Source organism: Dermacentor silvarum, chromosome 1, assembly GCF_013339745.2.
Source record: "Dermacentor silvarum isolate Dsil-2018 chromosome 1, BIME_Dsil_1.4, whole genome shotgun sequence".
NCBI lineage: Eukaryota > Metazoa > Arthropoda > Arachnida > Ixodida > Ixodidae > Dermacentor > Dermacentor silvarum.
In genome coordinates this window covers 53506502-53528670 of record NC_051154.1, presented here as the reverse complement: position 1 = coordinate 53528670, position 22169 = coordinate 53506502, and the positions used below count along the sequence as shown (strand labels likewise).

At 42.1% G+C, this 22169-nt stretch overlaps 1 long non-coding RNA gene across 1 annotated transcript; it reads left to right on the top strand.

Moving 5' to 3' along the window:
* The first annotated feature begins 8085 nt into the window (after window positions 1-8085).
* LOC125945846 (uncharacterized) lies at window positions 8086-20686 on the top strand. The gene is made up of 4 exons (XR_007467158.1): window positions 8086-8809; window positions 9484-9577; window positions 14606-14870; window positions 20569-20686. It is a non-coding gene; the product is annotated as an uncharacterized LOC125945846 (long non-coding RNA).
* The last annotated feature ends 1483 nt before the right edge of the window (window positions 20687-22169 follow it).

The following is a 22169-nucleotide window of genomic DNA, read 5'->3' as shown; positions in this document are numbered from 1 at the left end:
AGCCATTGGGCGCTAACCTACCTCATGGAATTCATTTATTTGGTTTATCCACTCTCGAATGCGAAAGTAACTGGCAAAATCTTTCTTTTGATTGTTATTTTTGTGCTCTTAGCGGCACATCATTTATCTCTTAAAACGATCTTGTCTTGAGAACTAAAGACAATGATCAAGGACCACAAGTGTTTAAAAAAGTTGTCCACCTCTGCACCCGACGCTCCATATGAGCATTTTCTCAAACCAAAGTTGTGATGGTGTGCAAGTCGCTCTGCCCCTGCGGCTAACGTTGGAGCCGGTGGCCTTCTGTCACGCGCCGGCGCGTGACTCGGTTAGCGGTTCGCTGAAAACGACTCGCGCACCATCAGAATTGTTGCTTGAGAAAGCGCTCACTCGCAATCTCGCCTTTGATTAAATACGAAAGCTAAAGGATGCAGAAAACAGAAAATACTCAAAACACGATCAATTTCTTTCTTTTGTCTTTTTTTATGTGACTGTAACGCTTGGCTCGTGTCTTTGATTTTCGTCCCCGTGTTTTTTAGTGCTTAACTGATAGATATAGTGTAGCGGTTGTAAAAAAAAATTTTGGAGTGGCAACGCTCGCAGATTTTTACCGGCAAAGATGAAGTCAACGCTCGCCCCTACTTCACCCTTGAAAGCGTGCTGTACTACACGGAGAACAGTTGCAGTTCAACTGCCCTTGATTTCTTAATATATATTTTAGACTCATTGGAAAATAATGGAATGTTGTTTCGGGCTAAAATATTGCCATAGGCTGAGTAGTGACACCCTTATCTCCAATACAAAATGCAAAGACGTCCAAGCTTCATCCTAAAACCAGCCACACAGACAGGGACACCGAGAAACATGTCTACGGCAAAATTGGCCTTTTTAAGTCATTGGAAGTGAGAAGAAAACGTTTCCTTCTCTGCGCCAAGTGCCTGCGTTAATCGATTCCCCTGGTAAGATGGCGGCGGCCGACTTCCCCTAAGTACATAATCTCCACTCCACAAGTTTTTTTTTTTAACCTTTTTGGTTTAGCTTCAGCTCTACAATACAAGAACTATACTACTATACTACAACTAACTAACTAACTAACTACAATACAAGGTCGCCGGGCAATGGCGTTTAAAGAACATTTACGAGAGAAGCTTTGCGAATTCAGCACCTGCTACGTCGACCTCGCGACCATTCTGTCGTCTACTCGGTGAGAACACACTCACGCCAAAGCCATCATCCTCTCCTCAGCACATGTTTCGGCCATTCACCTCGTTTTATGTTAGAAACGCCATACCCACTCAGCAAGCACGCAGAAAGTGGCTGAAGTGGCAAAGAAGCTATAGCGCAATACGAAGCAGCCATTGGGCGCTAACCTACCTCATGGAATTCATTTATTTGGTTTATCCACTCTCGAATGCGAAAGTAACTGGCAAAATCTTTCTTTTGATTGTTATTTTTGTGCTCTTAGCGGCACATCATTTATCTCTTATAACGATCTTGTCTTGAGAACTAAAGACAATGATCAAGGACCACAAGTGTTTACAAAAGTTGTCCACCTCTACACCCGACGCTCCATATGAGCATTTTCTCAAACCAAAGTTGTGATGGTGTGCAAGTCGCTATGCCCCTGCGGCTAACGTTGGAGCCGGTGGCCTTCTGTCACGCGCCGGCGCGTGACTCGGCTAGCGGTTCGCTGAAAACGACTCGCGCACCATCAGAATTGTTGCTTGAGAAAGCGCTCACTCGCAATCTCGCCTTTGATTAAATACGAAAGCTAAAGGATGCAGAAAACAGAAAATACTCAAAACACGATCAATTTCTTTCCTTTGTCTTTTTTTATGTGACTGTAACGCTTGGCTCGTGTCTTTGCTTTTCGTCCCCGTGTTTTTTAGTGCTTAATTGATAGATATAGTGTAGCGGTTGTAAAAAGAAATTTTGGAGTGGCAACGCTCGCAGATTTTTACCGGCAAAGATGAAGTCAACGCTCGCCCCTACTTCACCCTTGAAAGCGTGCTGTACTACACGGAGAACAGTTGCAGTTCAACTGCCCTTGATATCTTAATATATATTTTAGACTCATTGGAAAATAATGGAATGTTGTTTCGGGCTAAAATATTGCCATAGGCTGAGTAGTGACACCTTTATCTCCAATACAAGTTGCAAAGACGTCCAAGCTTCATCCTAAAACCATCCACACAGACAGGGACATCGAGAAACATGTCTACGGCAAAATTGGCCTTTTTAAGTCATCGGAAGTGAGAAGAAAACGTTTCCTTCTCGGCGCCAAATGCCTGCGTTAATCGATTCCCCTGGTAAGATGGCGGCGGCCGACTTCCCCTAAGGACATCATCTTCACTCCACAAGTTTTTTTTTTTTTTTAACCTTTTTGGTTTAGGTTCAGCTCTACAATCCAAGAACTATACTACTATACTACAACTAACTAACTAACTACAATACAAGGTCGCCGGGCAATGGCGTTTAAAGAACATTTACAAGAGAAGCTTTGCGAATTCAGCCCCTGCTACGTCGGCCTCGCGACCATTCTGTTGTCTACTCGGTGAGAACACACTCACCCCAAAGCCATCACCCTCTCCTCAGCACATGTTTCGGCCATTCACCTCGTTTTATGTTAGAAACGCCATTCCCACTCAGCAAGCACGCAGAAAGTGGCTGAAGTGGCAAAGAAGCTATAGCTACAGTGTACTAGAAGGGGGCAGTGGGCTTACTCTCTGGCGGAGGCTATGCGATGCGGCGGCTCCACGAATGTCACAAATATGAGCTTCTCCAATAGCCCGAGCGGCGGCGCTGGCGTCGGTTTCAATGGAACGTGGGTGCGACGGCGCAGCTGCCTAGTGCCCGCCCAGTGCCCGATCATATTAGTTGGAGTTGCTGAGCTGCGTTGTTTTTTCCTGTGGACGTGTCGCGTGGGTTTTTTTTTTTTCCTTCAGTGTTTTTTTCGCACATAACCTGCACGAGATTAGTATGCCTTGCAGTAACTGAGCCATGCCGTGGCATCGACAAAACCACTGTTACGCGCCTGGGTGCCAAACAGGCTATGTTTATGTGAAGGATGGGCCGAAGTTGTCCTTGTTTGGCGTCCCGAAGAATAAAAATAGGCGGAAAGAGCGGGAAAAGAATCTCCATAGAACCTCCCCTGGACGACACGAGCGCAGTATGCGAGCTCCATTACGAGCCACGTTTTGTGCTCAACTCCAACGTAGTTCCTGATCACTGTGAATTGTTTTTCTTTTTATGGTCTAGTTAGGTCAGTTAGTGAAGGAAACTGCGAAGAAGGTACACTGGCCTCCTTACTGGAAGTTGACTCTCTCGAAGCATCAGGTCACAGAAATGAGTGCAGTCAAACTGCTGCTAGCGCTACTGCCACAGAGGCCACACAAACGTGGTATCCCAGCATTGCACAGGCCTGCGGGTTTCAAAGGACCATAACCAGCACGTGGCCAGAAGCGACTCGAGGCTCACTTACCACATTGCGGGCTATGTTGCGCGGAAGTGTATTGTCCTTTCCAGCACAAAATGCCAAGAATGCAGAAAGCTGCTCACTATGACGCCACCAGGCGAAAGTTTTCAACTTGCCCGGCTAACAAACTTCTGTGACCAAGGAGGCCTCTCCTTTATCCCTCCAGTCAGCTGTACGGCTTTGTGAAAATTCTAGAGGATCTTTTCACAGAAGGCTTCTCTCAGAGTGAGCTACACTCTGACAGCGTTATGGATATGCTGGAAGTTGTTAAGAGTAAGCTTTCCCTCGAAGTTGGCTGCAATGTGCACGCTCTTAGCCTCACAGCTAAAATAATTAGTTTTTACATTGTCACACGTCTGCATTCTTATGTGAAAGGAATTAACTGTGACAAGGCAGGAAAGCGGCAGAGGGCCAAGCAACTGAAGTTGAACCATTGCACATGAGTTGAAGTGCATGAAACAATGGCTTGCTGTACTTCTTGCAAATAAAAGTTTTGTGTCAGCAACAGCCCTGTTAACTTCATTTTGCTTACCCTTATATAACTGTACATGAGCATAGGCCGGAGCCTTTGTCACGTGAACTAGTTTTCACTTTTTGTTCAGGCCTCCCTCCATTTCTTTATGGAAAAAACAAACCTGATTTGATTTAACAAATGTGTGCCGGCGTAATGATGGTTAATAATAAACGCAGAAGGCTACTGTGAAGCATGGAACAACTAAAGTGGGACAATGAAATATTTAAGCCATATATACATATTCATTTTGGCTAAGCAAAGGCACAAACCTAATTAGCGTGCCTGATTTTTTTTTTTTTTTTTTTGAGCCCAGCTGGGAAGTATGCACGCACTGTTTTCTGTCTGACAAAATTTTACATTAGGTCGACACGGCATGAAACCGCTTTCAATTTTTTTTTATGATTGCCCGATAATTCGAAAAATTCGAAGGCCCCTTCCGCATAAGCAACATCCGTCAGCGACGAGCTCTTTGCACAAAACGTCTAAGAGTTAGGATAGGCAGAGAATTGCCCAAGAGTTGCCGTCTTCCTTTTCCACAAGGTTCTAATATGGCAAATATCATGTGGCCTAAACAAATATAGTGCTTGCTCAAGATATGTAAAGACTGTCAAGTACGCCAAAACTAAAAACAAATAAGAGTGTGAACTGCTTCGAACTGAACCGCCAGAAACGCAAGGAAAATCAAAGCTTCTGCAAGCAAGGTTCCATTGAAGTTGCCAGTGGCGCCACCTCTTGGATGCGACGCTGACTGCGTCAGAGGAGCGGCTGAGTAAGCCCACTGCCCCCTTCTAGTACACTGTACTATAGCGCAATAAGAGGCAGCCATTGGGCGCTAACCTACCTCATGAAATTCATTTATTTGGTTTATCCACTCTCGAATGCGAAAGTAACTGGCAAAATCTTTCTTTTGATTGTTATTTTTGTGCTCTTAGCGGCACGTCATTTATCTCGTATAACGATCTTGTGTTGAGAACTAAAATGATCAACGACAAGGAGTGTTTGCAAAAGTTGTCCACCTCTGCGCCCGGCGCTCCATATGAGCATTTCCTCAAACCAAACTTGTGATGGTGTCCAAGTCTCTCTGCCCATGCGGCAAACGTTGGAGCCGGTGGCCTTCTGTCACGCGCCGGCGCGTGACTCGGCTAGCGGTTCGCTGAAAACGACTCGCGCACCATCAGAATTGTTGCTTGAGGAAGCTCTCATTCGCAATCTCGCTTTTGATTAAATACCAAAGCTCAAGGATGCAGAAAACAGAAAATACTCAAAACACGATCAATTTCTTTCTTTTGTCTTTTTTTATGTGACTGTAACGCTTGGCTCGTGTCTTTGCTTTTCGTCCCCGTGTTTTTTAGTGCTTAATTGATAGATATAGTGTAGCGGTTGTAAAAAGCAATTTTGGAGTGGCAACGCTCGCAGATTTTTACCGGCAAAGATGAAGTCAACGCTCGCCCCTACTTCACCCTTGAAAGCGTGCTGTACTACACGGAGAACAGTTGCAGTTCAACTGCCCTTGATATCTTAATATATATTTTAGACTCATTGGAAAATAATGGAATGTTCACTGTAAAAAATTTCCGTCAATATACGGAGGATTTCCGTCATTATACGGAAAAATTGCAGTAAAAATACGGAAAATGTCCCATTTTCAGAAATACAGCAAAACTTCCGTTAAAATACGGAAAGTGCTCCCCGTTTTAAGTTTTACGGACATTTTTCCGTAATAATACGGTGACTACACTGTTCTGTACGAAACAGACAAAATTCCGTATTTTTGTTATGCGATCATCCGTATTTTTGCAAGGAAAACTATACACGCTGTCTGCGTGAGCGCTTGTACTCACAAAGTTTCCTCTAAGCATATTTTATTACAACGTAAATGGCGCCTGTGTTTGTACTGACGGTTATTTGGTGTCAGCACTATATATATATATATATCGGGCATATAAGTTTTAGTGAACGAAGAGCGGTGGCCATACATGACAACGTAAACAAACCTGCGCCGTTCAGGTGCTGGTGCATTGGCAATTACATTGGTGCGCTGTGCAAAAATTGTGCGCACTCTCAATCAGTACCGAAACGCAGTATAATGACCATGATTGCGTTTGCACTTAACAAGAAATGGCCTCGAAGAGAACTGGCGGCCTATAAATCCAAGTACTGCGGCTAGATGAAATTTTAGACTGAGAGAAAGAATTAACTCAGGAGTGGAAGGGTTTGACTGAACTGTACAGTATTTGGTTTCAATCGCCCCATTGTATTTGCAAAATATCTCATCTCCGTCAACTGCCATTCATTGACACACCCCCATTACGCATAATCTGCACTGTTCAATTGTTGACAGTGTTCTCAATTCTTGCGGTAAGATGTAATCGCAAGCATTTATTCTTGTTTATTTATTTAGATACCCTAAGGGCCCACAGGGGCCTTACATAAGGGGGGGGGGGGGGGGGGGGGGGACATAGAGCAGAACACAATTTTCACAAATGAAGGAGCATCGCAGGTGGTAAATACATCACTTTGGGGTACAGCAAGTCGTGAAACATATTAACAAGGTAAATATTCTCACAAAAATCACACTCAACGAAGCAAGAACGAAATAGCGAAAGCGAATAAGGGCTCTGGGAGAGAAAAATGTTACTAAAAGTGCTAGGATTGTCAATACGTATAGTAATTCTGACTGAAATAAAGAAGACTGTGTGCTATCGTGGCAATTCTGGAGGGTAACTCATTCCATTCTTTTATTTATGAGGTTAACGGCGAATTCTTGTACTTTTCCGTCCGGGCGAAGGTATATATAGGGTTAACTTTGTAGGCATGATCGATGCGATGTGAAGTATGAGGTGGCGGTAAAATGTGTGACCGGGCAAATGATGTGTTGCTGTGATAAAGTGTGTGAAAAAAGCATAATCTGGCGAATTTTCTGCGCATTGCGAGTGGCGGCATGTTGAGTGTTTGTTTCAAAGATGAAACGCTTTGAAATCGGGAGTAGGATGACATGCGAATCGCGCTGCTTTATTCTGGACGGCTTCGAGTAGATTGGTAAGGGCGATCTGGTAGGGATGCCAAATGAATGATGCATATTCCAGGGAGGGACGCACGAAGAAAGTGTACGCTTGAAGCCTGGTGTCCCTGTCAGCCAGATGCAAGCGTCACTTCAGAAAGCCAAGTTTCTTTTGCGCTTTAGTTGTGATATATTTTATATGGCCAGTCCATGTAAAGCTAGAATTTATGTAGACACCGAGGTATTTAACCGATGTAACCGAGTGTACTATGCTATTGTTTAATATATAAGTATTAGTTTGAGACGTTGGAACGGAAGTGAAGTTCAGGTGATTGGTCTTTTCTGTGTTAATTTGCATCTGCCATTTGCAGCACCATTCCGTTAGCTTATTAAGGCAGATTGCAGTGTTTTAATGTCGTTAGGGCTAGCCATATATCTCTCTGTAAATCACACAATCATCGGCAAAAAGGCGAACTATTGAATTAATATTTAATGCTATGTCATTAATATATATCATGTATCATTTAGCGATTCATCTTGAAACAAGACCGGCGAACGTACACTTTCTTGTACGGAATTCTGCTGTACAAAAACAGATGGACGCATTGTGAGTGAAGAACAGAAACGATGGATGGTTAGGCTGCTTGACTCTCGGCATGTTTGAATAGGCAAAGTTCCGAATTTGTCGCTGTGTGGTGTATGTTTGTGCGCTCGTCATGTGCCGTCATAGCGCGGGTACACTTGCGCGGAATGTGTTTCACTCAGCTACAAAACTTTGCACGCTGCGGCATCGAAAAGGCACCAATACGTGTGCAAACTACGGGAAGGTGATCGAAGATGAGTGATAAAGCACTGTGTGTACTGTCAAAAGGAAAGAGAGGAAGAAAAAGAAAAAAAAACGTCCTGTCCCGAGTTGGCATAATGATTCAACCTTTATTTCTTTTTTAACCCAACATGTAACACCATTTATTACATGAGCTTTATCCATGGGTAAAAGTAATGGCACAACTCATTATTTTCCCGTTCATTACTTGCACCAGCCAGTACAAATTAACACTATACTAGTCTACTAGAGCTTATTGACGCATCGCATTACACTCTAGCACGGCATTGCAACGCTCACTGGACTCTCGTCTGGTTGACTTCTCTGCCTTTCCTCTCCTTGCTTTCTCTATCTCTTTGTATACAATGTACTACCTTGTGGCAGAGAAAGCGATCTCCTCTTCCAGAGTTCAATTATTTGTCAAGCAAACATTTTACTCTTCCAACAACTACTGCATAAATGGGAAAACGAAACCGATTTTGTTTTGTTCTCCGCGCTCCCAGCACCAGGTGGAACCACGCGCGGCGCTTCCGATCTCGGAGGATTTAACAAGACGAGCGGTTGACGGAGCTGCATTGTGTAGTCAGCCGGCTTTTACCGTTTTACGTTGTACAGTTTGTTAGTTTACCGTAAATATGTCTTGATTTGTACTCAAGAGTGGAGCAAGGCCCTAGGGAACAGAGATTGACGCATCGTGAGCGAAGAACAGACGCGATGGATGGTTAGGCTGCTTGACTCTCGGCTGTACGACTCTCGGCATGTTAGGACTGGCAAAGTTCCGAATTTGTCGCGGTGTGGTGTACGCTTCTGTGCACGTCAAGTGCCGTCCTAGCGCGGGGATGTTTGAACGGAATGTGTCCCTTCGTCTACAAAACTCTGCACGCTGCGGCATCGAAGAAGTCCTGTGAACGGGTGCACGTATGCGCTTGGATACGGGATAGCCTGCCCTCAACGGATGTTCAGCAGTGTACGCACGCTGCGCGTACGCGTACGTATGAGGTAAGCCCGTTGTAATTCTATTTGTTCGGTTTGCATAGCGTAGCTGTTTAGATGATGTGTGGTAAGCTGGCGTCGCGAACAGAACTATATATATATTTTTTCAAAAGGCCAGTAAACAGCGTTATAGGGCGAAAATGGCGCGTGAATAGGAAAAAGGATCACATATAATTTCACATCGATCTCCATGGTAGCGCGATCGAAATTTTTTGTGTGGCGCGTATAATCTATTGCTCATGCGCGTTAAAAACTTAGAATAAGAGTGCATTCAGTTGCGCACAAAATTTGTATTGACGCTTGTACTGGCACTATACGTGCGATAGTTGCCTCCTTGCTTGCATGCATTTTCATTGAAGTTACAAAAAAAAATTTTTTTTTGCTCTGCTGTGTCTTTCCTTGGCGCAACTGCTTGTGGTGCAATAAGACGTTTTGCTTCTAATGATGTCTGGGCAGTCCAAGCGTTCGTGTCGTGTAGCTAGCTGTAAATGTATCAGTTGCAAAAAAATTGTACATGCCAGAGAAGCAAATGCAATCAACATAGACTGTATTTTATAAATACATCAGTTGAACTGCTTACGCAGAAAGTAGATATGCATGAAAATCAGATGATTGTGCTGATGCTTAGCAAGAACAAGGTAACATAACATTACTGATTCAATATTTTCTTTTACTGAAAGACTAGTTGCTGGTGTCCTGCTGGAGCTGAGAAGAAATCTGCTGCCTGCCATGAGGCCATGTCTCTCAAGTTACCGCAATATTATTGCCTTCAAAGTGAGTGGATTTGTTTCTCTCAGCATTTTACTACCAACCTGCATCATGGTGATCCACTTAGCTGTGTAGGTGATCACTGTTAGTGACATTGGAGTGCTGGTGGACAAGCACCCTTTGAATGTTACAAGACGCAACTGTGGCAATATGTGAAGGTGTTAATATACGGTGTCCCAACTATGATGCATAAATATTTTTAAAAATGCAGATGCCACGTAGCTGGACAAAACCAAGTTATTACGTTTGCCATTGCTTGGAGATACTGAGAATATTCTTTGCATTCTGCCTAATTAGATCATTAGTCTTAATCAACCTCTCAATTACTCTAATTAGATGAAAAGTGTAAGTGAGGAAATTGTAGAACACCATGAACAACTCCCGATACAGCATCCTGTTGTGCAAAAAGTGCTACATAAGTGTTCTTTCGAACGGGAAAGAAGCTCGCGAATACCCATAAAATTGCCGCATGAATGGCCGCTCGAGGCTCTTTGCGTGTATTCGTGGCTTTCTTTCACGCTCGGAAAAACTTTCATGTCGCACGTATTTCATGTAATTAAAATTTGAGAAGTTGATTAAATAGTTTACACTTAATGATTTGTTTCTCCTAGTTAATATATCGATGACATTCGATTGTGGTGTAGCAGGCAAAAATGCTAAACAGGAAGAAATAGTTTTAATTTGCTCTTGGTAGGTTGTTGAAGCAAATCAACCAAGTTGTTACACATGAAATGCAGCATTTGTAGGTGTGTTCTGCAGCCCTAAATAACTTTAAAGTGCTACTACTATAATTTCTCTAAAGCATGCAGCAAGGTTCAGCATTCCAGGAGGCTGGCATCAAGAGGGATATATTTATATGAATTTTATATGTGAAAATGAGGTGTTCTTGTTTGGATGACTGTATAAACTTTTGCTGTAATTCCAGTCTTGCATGAGGCAGACTTGGACGGGAAAATTGATTTCTTTTGGGCGTTGTGGTACAAATGCATGGGGTAATGCTTGTATGCATACACATTACATCCCTATTGCTTAGCCAAGTGGTGCCCTTGCGTGTTAAAATTTACAGGGCTCAGATTGAAGAATGTCAACTTTTGTAAAATCAACTACACCTTTTAGGTTATGAGATTACAATTATTGCATACCGTCATAGTCTGGTATATGGGCTGAATGTTTTAAAGCGAAGCTTTGTACCTCTACCAGCCAATGGTTCTGTCGTGTCCGTCGTAAGCAAAAAACGATCCTGACGAACCGCTAACAATTGCAGGTATAACAGTATAGCTTACTTGAATTCAGGCATTCAGCGTACAACTAAGCACTCGTTTTCGCAAGAAAAACCACAAAAACAAGCTTCAAAGTGATGAGCTAACATGATGGATGATAAGGGCTGCGGGCAAACAACGGAAACAAGCTCGGGCAAACAACGGAAACAAGCTCGGCGCGGTCCGTAAGATTAGATTGCAGCTGTTGCAAAGCTTATGCAGCTGGTTGAAAGAGGGTTGACGTCATTCGAAACCCTTCCAGCCTAGTAACTGCTTCGGGTCATTTTCTAGACTACCCCACTATGGGGTAGTCTAGTAATGTATATCACACCGATCATAAAGCAGTAGTGAACATTGTTGTGAAGTAAATAATAATAAAGGCCATGGTTAAAGTTACGTTGTAGTGTGTGAAATATCAAGTGCGCCGCAGTCACCGTGAGGGTGGCGCAAAAAGCTTCGCTTTCCAACCACCTTCACAGGGTAGATTGGCGGGCAATTTTTTTTCACTTTGTCTATGAAACCCTGCACACTGTGGTATCATGAAAATTTATTCTATGTAAAACAAGCCATGCTGCTTGCCAGTTTATGCAAATATAAGGCAACTTTTCTAGGAATGTTTCTGGCCTTGTAGTGTACTTCACGTTATATTCTGTAAGGCTATAAAGCAGATTGTTCTTCTGTACATTTTCTGGAACTTTAAACTGCGGCGATCTAAACCACTTGGCAACAATGCTGTGATCGCTGCTGCATGTGGAGCCATGTTCAAGCACACACGAGCAAATGCAGCTTTGCCTTGTTCAATTGTGTCGCGGGTACTTCTGAAGCACTGCCTATTTAGTAAATAATCTTGGTGGCACGGAAGCGCCATCTGCTTCTATGCATTGCTTTGTTTTCTTGTGGCATCACGTCACATTATAATCGTAATATTTTTTTTTTTTCATTTTCTGAGTTTCATATTGCCCCCCCTCACCATGCTATAATTGTGGTTGCGTTATTTATGTGCAAATATTTATGTATAGATGACCACTGCTCCAAGTTCCATTTTATCGCAAAGTAAGCTAAGAGTACCCAAGGAATTATGTATAGCAAAATACCAAAGTCAAACTGCCGAACACAACCAAGCAGACTCAGTGCACAGTCTCTCACCAGATTGCATTGGTCATGTAAAGGTGTACAGCATACCTCTTTATTACTTACTGAACAAGCTGTGAGAAAACTGAATACTTATGTAGCTTCAATTAAGTGCTATCAGCCATTACTTCTGCCCTCGGCAATTGTGGACTAATATCACGGCTTTTCCTTTTCTAACTCATTTTGCTTATTATAGAGGGATTACTGCCTGTGTTCATAGGAAATAAATGACATGGGCAATCAAACGCCAAGAGTGTGTAAACTTGGAACATTGATTGTGCAGTTTGATGGTTCAGAATAAGTAGAAATACAGCATAACAACTTAACTTTTACTTGAAACAGCACTAGAGCATACAGTAAACATACTTGCCTGCTGTAGCCCCTGTGCCAAGTAAATTTCAATTCTGCTTCTTGCATCCTATCAGAGCGCTGGTAACATGTTTCACATTTCTATCAGCCAACTAACCTGTCTTGTAGCAGTAAAAATGCGCCAACTATATTTTTTAACAATATGCTAGAATATGCAGGCAGTTCGCTTCGAAAACTAAAGCCATAGAATCAATACAGTGATACGACTTTTGGTTCGCATGTCACAGGTTGAGAAAAGTAAGGTGGGAGCTGTTTCCAATGTTCCGACTAGAAAGCAAAGCTAGTATAAAAGGTTGCACACCACTGAGCTCTACTTAGGGGGCTGGATAGCGCATTGAGCGCCTTCGACTGAAGCCAACCTTGTCCCAGAAGTTGGTTCTTCACGACTTTGCTGTGGCATTTCACCTGCATGGGAGTGCGGCATTTCTTCTGCTATAATGCTTGCCCTTTGTGCCGTAAGCTACCAAAGCCGTCCAGAGAAGTATTTCGAGAAGACGTCCAGAATTTTCCATCACAGCACTGACAGCATTGCTAACATCAGTGGCGCGTTCTGAAAACACTTGTGAATCAGAAAATGCTTTCTGTAAGAAAAACTTATCACGTACGGGTTCAGAACGTCGTAAAAGCTCTCACCAGACATGTGGAGACATCGCCTAGATGTGTAAAACCATGAAGAAAAATTTTTACGGCAGCAATATTATGCGACGGCACACACTAGTAAGTGCAGCGTATGCCCTACTTTTGGGACAAGCCGCTGCACGACACTGCATTTCCGCTGGCTTCATCTACGCCTGGCTCTGTGGGCAGCAAAGCGGCATCCAGCAAAACATAGTAGAGATCAGTGGTGCACATAGTATTTTATGTCCCCTTTCTCCACGCCAGCTGAACACACGGTAACTGTTTCCAAAGCAGAAAAACTAAGGGCAAGGGCTCTGTACACATTGCATCGTAAAGTGGCTGATGCTTGGGCAAAGCAAATACTGTGCATGGTAGATTTGTATGAGGCAAGCTAGGAGTCAAAAAGCCTGATGGATACTAGCAAATTACCAACATATTGTTGCATGTTGAAATTCTTTTTTTATTCCTCATCACTCATTTGTGTAGGGGAGGCGGCTCTCACAACTGGAGAAGCCTGGGAAGCATGCAGTACTCCACAAAACCGGTTTCAATGTAAAATGTGTCTGCATCTCATAATTTCATGGCTGCAAGAGTGAGCCCACTGGTAAACACATCAGAGTGTTCATGATGTCATGCATTATCCACTTTATCTGCACGTCATACCTATCTTGAGAAAGCTGATATTGCCTTTAGAGAAATTGTAGATGTGAGCTTGCATTTCAGAATGCACAACAAGCTTAACACATACAACACCAGAACAATTTGTTGAGAATTTCGGATCAGGAATCTTCGAAGCATGATTTGTTTAGTGGTGTTAAGATTCTGCTTAAGGTTGTTGATTGTTACATTCATATAGTGTTCAAGCATTGCTGTAACAACATTCTTCGCTTGGAGTACATAGTAAGGGTGTACTCCACATGAGCTGGTGGCATTTTGCTCCATATTCAAAAACTGGTTTCTTCTTCAGTTGAGATGAAATTTCAAGTTTGCTTTCTTTATTAGCTGTTGTATGTAACCTATCCTAAACGTTTGAATAGTGAACACAACGTAGCCTTTTTGATTGATTTTGTGGATTGTACATCCTTGCTGCAAACAATTTAATTTGATAACTGTTTCCACCTTTATGAAAAATAATTGCTTGAAGCAGCCATAGCCACCAATATTACTAGCATGACACTATTATGAGAATTGTGATATTGTACTCTGATTTATAATGTTTTTAAACATATGGAGCTCTGCCTGTGGTGTAAATGGGTTCCTGATATCCATTCGTGATGCAAGAATTTCGTGATGCAAGAATTTGAAGAATAAACTGAAGCAAGAATGTTTACTTACTTTTCAAGCTCATGGCAATTTCCCCATGAAAAGTAAAATAACTAGAAATAAGTTTACTGAGCTGAGAAGAGTGCTACAAATGTCTCATTTGAATAGTGCCATATACAGAAGCTACAACAAATGTTTACTATTTTGGTTGCATTTGTATATATGGTGTTGCAAGCTGTATTCAGAATGGCCACAGCTCAGTCATGATTGTGGTATTGTGCAATGAAGTACAGCTGGCATCACCCGGAAAGTGTTGCAAAGTTACAAATACAACTTAAATGTGTTCTTTTAGGAAAAAAAGACTTAGCTCAGAAAATTATCCTTTTATATGCAGCCTGTCGAGACAAGGTTTCTTTACATGGCCATGGCCCTCAAGGAAGAAACCGAGACTGCAGACTGCCAACGTTCATTCCTGTCCTGGCAAAGACGGGCCAGCAGTAACCAGCTGGGTTTTACAAAGTGAACTCATCACAGCTTGAGCCACTCCATGCCACAAGCAGTTGCTCGTCGAGCCACCGTGCAAAGGTTCCTTGGGGCACAAGTCCAACTCAGCGCCACCACCTCTCTTCTGCAGTTTTTCTACCTACTTAGCTAACCAGGTGGGTCAAAGATAGCAGATGGAAAGGGAAACACAGCTTTAAGCATAGAACCTGCTCAAGCTTAATGCAGTTTGAGAGTGAACAGTGAACGAGAAATAGGTAGAGAGAAATAGGACACCTCTTCTCCCTCAGAGAATTGGCAGTGAAAAAAAGAAGCTTATGAAGGGGCTTGAATATTGGTCGGAATAATTTGGCATAGGTAGGATAATGACTATGAATGTTTCTGGCAAAGGTAGTGGTAGTACGCTGAATAATCAAGGAGTTTAGATATAGATTAAAAAACATATTTCATTCCACTACCAGAATTTTAAATCATCCCAATAATTCTTTTATTTGACGGTTTATGCGTGTTGAGTGCCAATGTTTCTTGATGCCTGCTTCTTGCTGAGGTCATTCTTATGCTGCATAATTCACCTGTTCAAGTTCCATGTTTCTCCCGTACAAGCAAATTTACATTCATCACAAGAAAACTTATAGATTTCCAGAAACTTGCTGATTAAATGAGAGGTCAGCATGCACCCCAGGCTTTCTTAGATATGCGTTCAAGAGCCTCGGATCTCGTGAATGTTAGACATACTCCTGCTGAGCAAGTTCTTGGTATCATCTACAAGGTCATTTCAGAATATGAGTTTGCTTAAGTTGGAGAAACAGTCAGTTGAAGACATGTCAAGCGATATCGCTGTCGATGCATCTACATTCCAACTGAAATAAAAGTAAATATAGCACCAAACGCAAGAATTATTCGGATGATGCCATTCTTGCAGTGGAATGAAATCCTTCTTCTAATCTAAATATGCAATCCATAATAATTCATACTACTAAATACTTCAAAAGGGGTTGCGTCGTGAATTATGCATGTTGTATTCCGTATTTTCTTACTATAAGACCCAACGATGCTTAAACAGCAGAGAAAACATTAAGAGCTGAGTACTTCATACTTTATATTGCTCCATAAATCAGTTTCCCTGCCAACCTCAGCATCCCACGCTAGTAATGTTTGGGAGAATGTGTGAAACAAGGCACCTGACGCATAGGGTAGTGCTGTGCACTTTGTTTGGGAATGAAGGTCATACTGTACATGTATGGGATAGCCATACGTGTCATTACTTTTAAAAAAAAGGAAGCAAAACTGCGAGTCGGCCTAAGTGGAACAGATTCATTTTTAAAAAATATTTTGTGCATAAACAAACAAGGATGCAGAAAAAGAGCAACACAAGCACGATCGTGTTCTAACAACTGGTTTTATTTTCGAAGAACCATTTACTTAAGAACCCACAGATCTGTGCTATCCAGTCAACAGAACACATCAATAGCGTATATAACAACACTTGTGATAAAAATGCCACGGATAAGCGCGACTCGGTCAACATAAAAACAGCAATGCGCATAAAACAAGCACTTAAGATGAAAAGAAAGGAGCGAATCTAGCAGTGAAACAGAAGGATGACTGATGCATTTTTCCTTTAGTTTTGCAATCCAGTGCGCTTCAACAATTTCTCTCGCGGTTTGATTTCGATGCCTAAACAATATGCCGGTGCTTCTAAGTCAAGGTGAGCACGCATGTTCTTGACAAAGCATAGCCAAATGCTTACTAGGGCCACCTTTCAGACTGGACAAGTGTTCCCTTAGTCTCGTGTTAATGCATCTTGCAGTCTGCCCTACGTACACATGACCACATGTCATAGGAACCTGATACACAACTTCCTTCGCGCAATGAAGAAATTGGTTTTCACGCGGATTTTTAATACTGCATTCTTTCTATGCATCATCCTTACTTTCGAACTTACTTTTTATCCTAGAACACACATTATTTCTTGTTTTTAGCCGAAAACACCACTTTTACTTCGTAACTCCCAGCCACCTTTTTAAGTCTGTGTGAAAGGCCATGCACATACGGAATCACTGAAACCTTGGAAGCTAATTCTTTCTTCCTTTGATTTTTTGTGCATAGTTCTTTATCCTGTGTAAGTTTTTCATTAGTCTAGCACGTGACGCCAGCATCACAGCGAGCAGGCACCCGGCCTCTCTCAACCGATCAACTTGCTCAAGAAAGGCAATGTTTACTGTGCGGTAACATGACTTCAACAATGCTGACCAGCAACATGAAATGACTATGCCATTCTTCACAAGCCTGGAATGGTTTGAGGCATAGTTCATTAGTGGTATTCCAGCTCGGGGCGTGAATGACCAACACACATGTTCTGGTAGAATTTGTAACTTGACATAAAGGAACTGGTAGCTTGTTATGTACCGGTACTTCTGAAGTAAAAGTCAAGCCTTCAATAGTAGTAGAAGCCTTTGCCTCTCTAGGCAAAGGCTTAAATTTTACTTTGCAAGTACTGGTAGATAAGAAGCTACAGTTTCTTGTTAACAAGCTACATGAACTATGCCTCAAGCAATTCCAGGCTTGTGAAGAATGGCACAGTCATTTCAGGTCAGCATTGTTGAAGTCGTGTTGCCGCACTGTAAACATTGCCTTTCTTGAGCAAGTTGATCAGGTAAGAGAGGCCGGGTACGTGCTCGCTGTGATGCTGGCGTCATGCGCTAGACTAATGAAAAAACTTACAGGATAAAGAACTATGCACAAAAAATCAAAGGCAGAAAGAATTAGCTTCCAAGGTTTCAGTGATTCCATATATGCATGGCCTTGCACACAGGCTTGAAAAGGTGGCTGGGAGTTACGAAGTAAAAGTGGTGTTTTCGGCTAAAAACAAAAGAGGTAATGTGTGTTCTAGGGTAAAAAGTAAGTTCGAAAGTAAGGGTGATGCAAAGAAAGAATGTTGTATTAAACATCCGCATAAGAACCAATTTCTTGATTGTGCGAAGAATGTTGAATATCAGGTTCCTATGACATGTGGTCATGTGTACGTAGGGCGGACTGCAAGATGCGTTAACACGATACTAAGGGAACACTTGTCCAGTCTGAAAGGTGGCCCTAGTAAGCATTTGGCCATGCATTGTCAAGAACATGCGTGCTCACCTTGTCTTAGAAGCACCGGCACATTGTTTAGGCAACGAAATCAAACCACGAGAGAAATTGTGGAAGTGCACTGAATTGCAAAACTAAAGTAAAAATGCATCAGTCATCCTTATGTTTCATTGCTAGATAAAGCGAATTCACTCCTGTCATCTTATCTTTAACATAGTTTCATCTTAAGTGCTCGTTTTATGTGCATTGCTGTTTTTATGTTGACGGGGTCGCGCTGATCCGTGGCATTTTTATCACACGTGTTGTTATATGTGCTATTGATGTGTCCTGTTGATTGGATTGAGCAGATCTGTGGGTTATTAAGCAAATGGTTCTTCGTCCTTGTTCGTTTGCACGCAGAAATTTTTTTTAATAAAAAGAGTTTTTCAAAACTGCTAGAGGTTTTTACTGTGTGCCGTTTAAAAAAAAGAAAAAAGCCTCGCAGCTGTTACTAAATGCACTCTCCAGAGCTTTACACTATGCAGCTGTACTAGTTTACACGGAATACACTTCACCTCTCGTCACGGCCCAGGTGGCTATTCAGGTTTTTCAAAGGTGTTTCATTGTATGGGACGACACATAGAGCATCACTCATTTGCATTCCAATTCTGTCATATGAGGTAAATTCATTAGAGTGTTTTAAATTGCCCTAAATGTATTACAGCTGTGGACCATTACACTGGCAGTAGCTTGCAGTAATTATAGCTTGTAGAAATATAATTGCAACTGCCATGTTATGTGTACCTGCTAGTGCACAGGCATCGGCCACAGCAATCTTTAGGGTACACTAGTTTCTTCTATTTTGGAGTACGCATCCTCCACCAGATTAAAATGTGAAGTGGATTGTCATTTGCGGCGTATACTCCTGCGTAAACTTCATAACCATTTCTCCTCATCTGCTCTACAGATCATTGTTGGTACAACTGCAAAAGCAGGGTGCCTGTTTACAGCACCCGTAGAGAGCAAAGTCTGTGAATCTTGAATGAATAATCAAATAATTTTAGTATTCGTCAGCAAGGTTAACACTTTGTGTCTTCCACTGTGGTGTTTTTCAAATTCTAAGGTTGGCACATGTGCACAAGGTTTGACTACAGGATGTCATTTTGCAGGAAAAAGTGTGTTTGCACGTGAGGTTCTGCTGCACAGAATGTCATGCGTTTTCTTATGTGTCGGTCACCATCTCGCAAACTGCTCCTTTCGGAGTTGGAAGGCAACATTAATGCAAGCACACTTAATGTTCGAAAAAAAAAGGATGTGCCCATTCTCTTATTTTCGATGGGGGCAAAATGCGAAAACACCCGTGTACTTAGATTTAGGTGCACGTTAAAGAATCCCAGGTGTTCCAAATTTCCGGAATCCCCCACTATGGCGTGCCTCATAATCAGATCGTGGTTTTGGCACGTAAAACCACATAATGTAATTTTTTTGATCTCCTTATTCTCCTCACTTGATGCCTAGTGTTCTAATAGCATGATCGACACGATGAGCATCAATGTGATGTGTAATTATTGTGTTTTGGGGGCCAGGGTACATTCATTTTAGCAGCTTTTTCGGTTGACTTGAATCAGTATTTAGAATGCTGTTTGCTTCTTTTACTCATTGTTACCAAATATCACTTTTGACTTCGGCTACAAGTATAATGTTTGCTAGCACTCCTGCCAACCGATATAACTTGAAGGCATCTGTGATAAAAAAAAAAAACAGCTAATGATTTCCCAAGAGCTAAGGTCCAGTGAGACCAATAAATTTTAAGCTAATACCTGTGGATGGTGCTGCAGAATGAATGCCCATCCAGTAGGACTGTCCCATACCATTTTCTTCCATAAAGTTACATTGAAGATTTGAACAGAATCTGAACGTAGACTTGTCTGCAAAGTGACCCATTTCCTTATCCAAGTAGTACAGCTTCAGCAGGAAGACTGAAACTTCCAAGTCGTCAGTAGTGGCATGAACATACAGTAAACAGCGCTAAACTTTTCTCTATCTTGCACCTTGTTATCATTTCCCGTCCCATTTTTTTCGCAGGCTGTTCTTTACTATTTATGGTCATACCCAGTTTAATTTGGTGTCCTGGCTTATTTAATATTTGACCAATATCTTTTTTTCTTTATGGGATCTTGATGAAATGTTTATTGATAACGTACCTTCATTTGCCATTTCCACTGATCTTAACCAGACACATCATGTTACAAAGTTTATTTTGCCTAATTCATCATTGCTTTTTTTTGCCAAATGTCCAAACAGTTTATTTTAATTCCTCTGTTGATTTCTGGGAAGAATAGGTCTACTAGGTCTACAGATCGTTTTCTGTTTAGGTCATCCCTACTTATAACTTATGTAAGTAACAACTAACTACTACTGTAAGTTGTTACTAACATAACAACTTACAGCAGTGACCCTACACACTCCATCACAATCACTGCGAAACACACCCTTCCTACCTTTATTTTAACACTTTGGTTTCTCTTGTCCTACTATATGCACCAGATGAGGGTAGGGGTGAGTGAGCTATGCACATCCAAAACCGCTGCCAAGGAAAACAGTTGCTGCCCTGATGACACGTATCTGTCGAAATGTTGGCTACAGCAACATCCCTTGTTCTGACAATGTTGAACCAAGTTCATGGTTTTTTCATACTTCAGTTACCGCTTTGTTGTGTTCTGTGATTGTCTTTTGTTGCCACTTCGTTTAGGATGGAAATTCACCAATATTATTTGTTTCTCCTAACAGCAGCAAGTTTGTCCTTGCAAGGCATGTGGGAACAGCTTTCACCAGGAAACAGTGCAAGACGAGTGGTCGAAGAAAATTAAATTGCTTCTGTGATCTAAAGTACTAAACGAATAAAATTTTGCACTTATTTGTATATATGTTGTGCAATTCATTCATATCACAAAAGGCAAAGTGTTTGATCTTTTGACCTATTTCAATGTGTTGGCCAGACAGTTTTCTCCATAGCGACCTGCTGCTTCTGCGATGAGCTGTATTCATGACATTTGCATTAAAGGATATGTACTATCGGGGACAAAAGTGCCCAGGACGTGCGAGTGTCGACCAAATTGATCTCTGCACTATCGGCCGCTATCATCTGCGTTGCAGACCACTTTCCGAATGCAAATGTTAGCGTGGCTGATCCCAGCAGAAAGTGCACCAATAAAATTCGGTCGACATTCGCACATTTTGGGCACTTCTGTCCCCGATAGTACATTCTCTAAACAATCAATATGCTCTGTAAAACGTAATACAGGAAACACCTGTATTTTAACGATTGGACCGTATAGTACAGATTTTGCATACAGAGTCTTTCGTTTTCTGGATATGGAAACGCCTGTATTTTAACGGTTGGACCGTATAGTACAGATTCAGCATACGGAGCCTTTCGTTTTCTGGATACGAAAACACCTGTATTTTAACGGTTGGACCGTATACTACAGATTCAACATACAGCGCCTTCCGTTTTCTGAATACGGAAAGCACCTGTACATTAACGGTCGAGCCATACGATTCAGCATACAGAGTCTTCCGTTTTCTGAATATGTAAGCACTCGTATTTTGTAATACGGTCTCTATTTTTACGGTTGTCCGTTCTACGGAAATGACCGTTCTTTACTTACTTTGAAAAGTGTTCGGTCACAAATTACCAGCAGATTTGCCGTAAAACCAAAGCAATTTTTTTTACAGTGTTGTTTCGGGCTAAAATATTGCCATAGGCTGAGTAGTGACACCCTTATCTCCAATACAAGTTGCAAAGACGTCCAAGCTTCATCCTAAAACCATCCACACAGACAGGGACATCGAGAAACATGTCTACGGCAAAATTGGCCTTTTTAAGTCATTGGAAGTGAGAAGAAAACGTTTCCTTCTCTGCGCCAAATGCCTGCGTTAATCGATTCCCCTGGTAAGATGGCGGCGGCCGACTTCCCCTTAGGACATCATCTTCACTCCACAAGTTTTTTTTTTTTTTTTTAACCTTTTTGGTTTAGGTTCAGCTCTACAATCCAAGAACTATACTACAACTAACTACAATACAAGGTCGCCGGGCAATGGCGTTTAAAGAACATTTACGAGAGAAGCTTTGCGAATTCAGCCCCTGCTACGTCGGCCTCGCGACCATTCTGTTGTCTACTCGGTGAGAACACACTCACCCCAAAGCCATCACCCTCTCCTCAGCACATGTTTCGGCCATTCACCTCGTTTTATGTTAGAAACGCCATTCCCACTCAGCAAGCACGCAGAAAGTGGCTGAAGTGGCAAAGAAGCTATAGCGCAATAAGAGGCAGCCATTGGGCGCTAACCTACCTCATGAAATTCATTTATTTGGTTTATCCACTCGC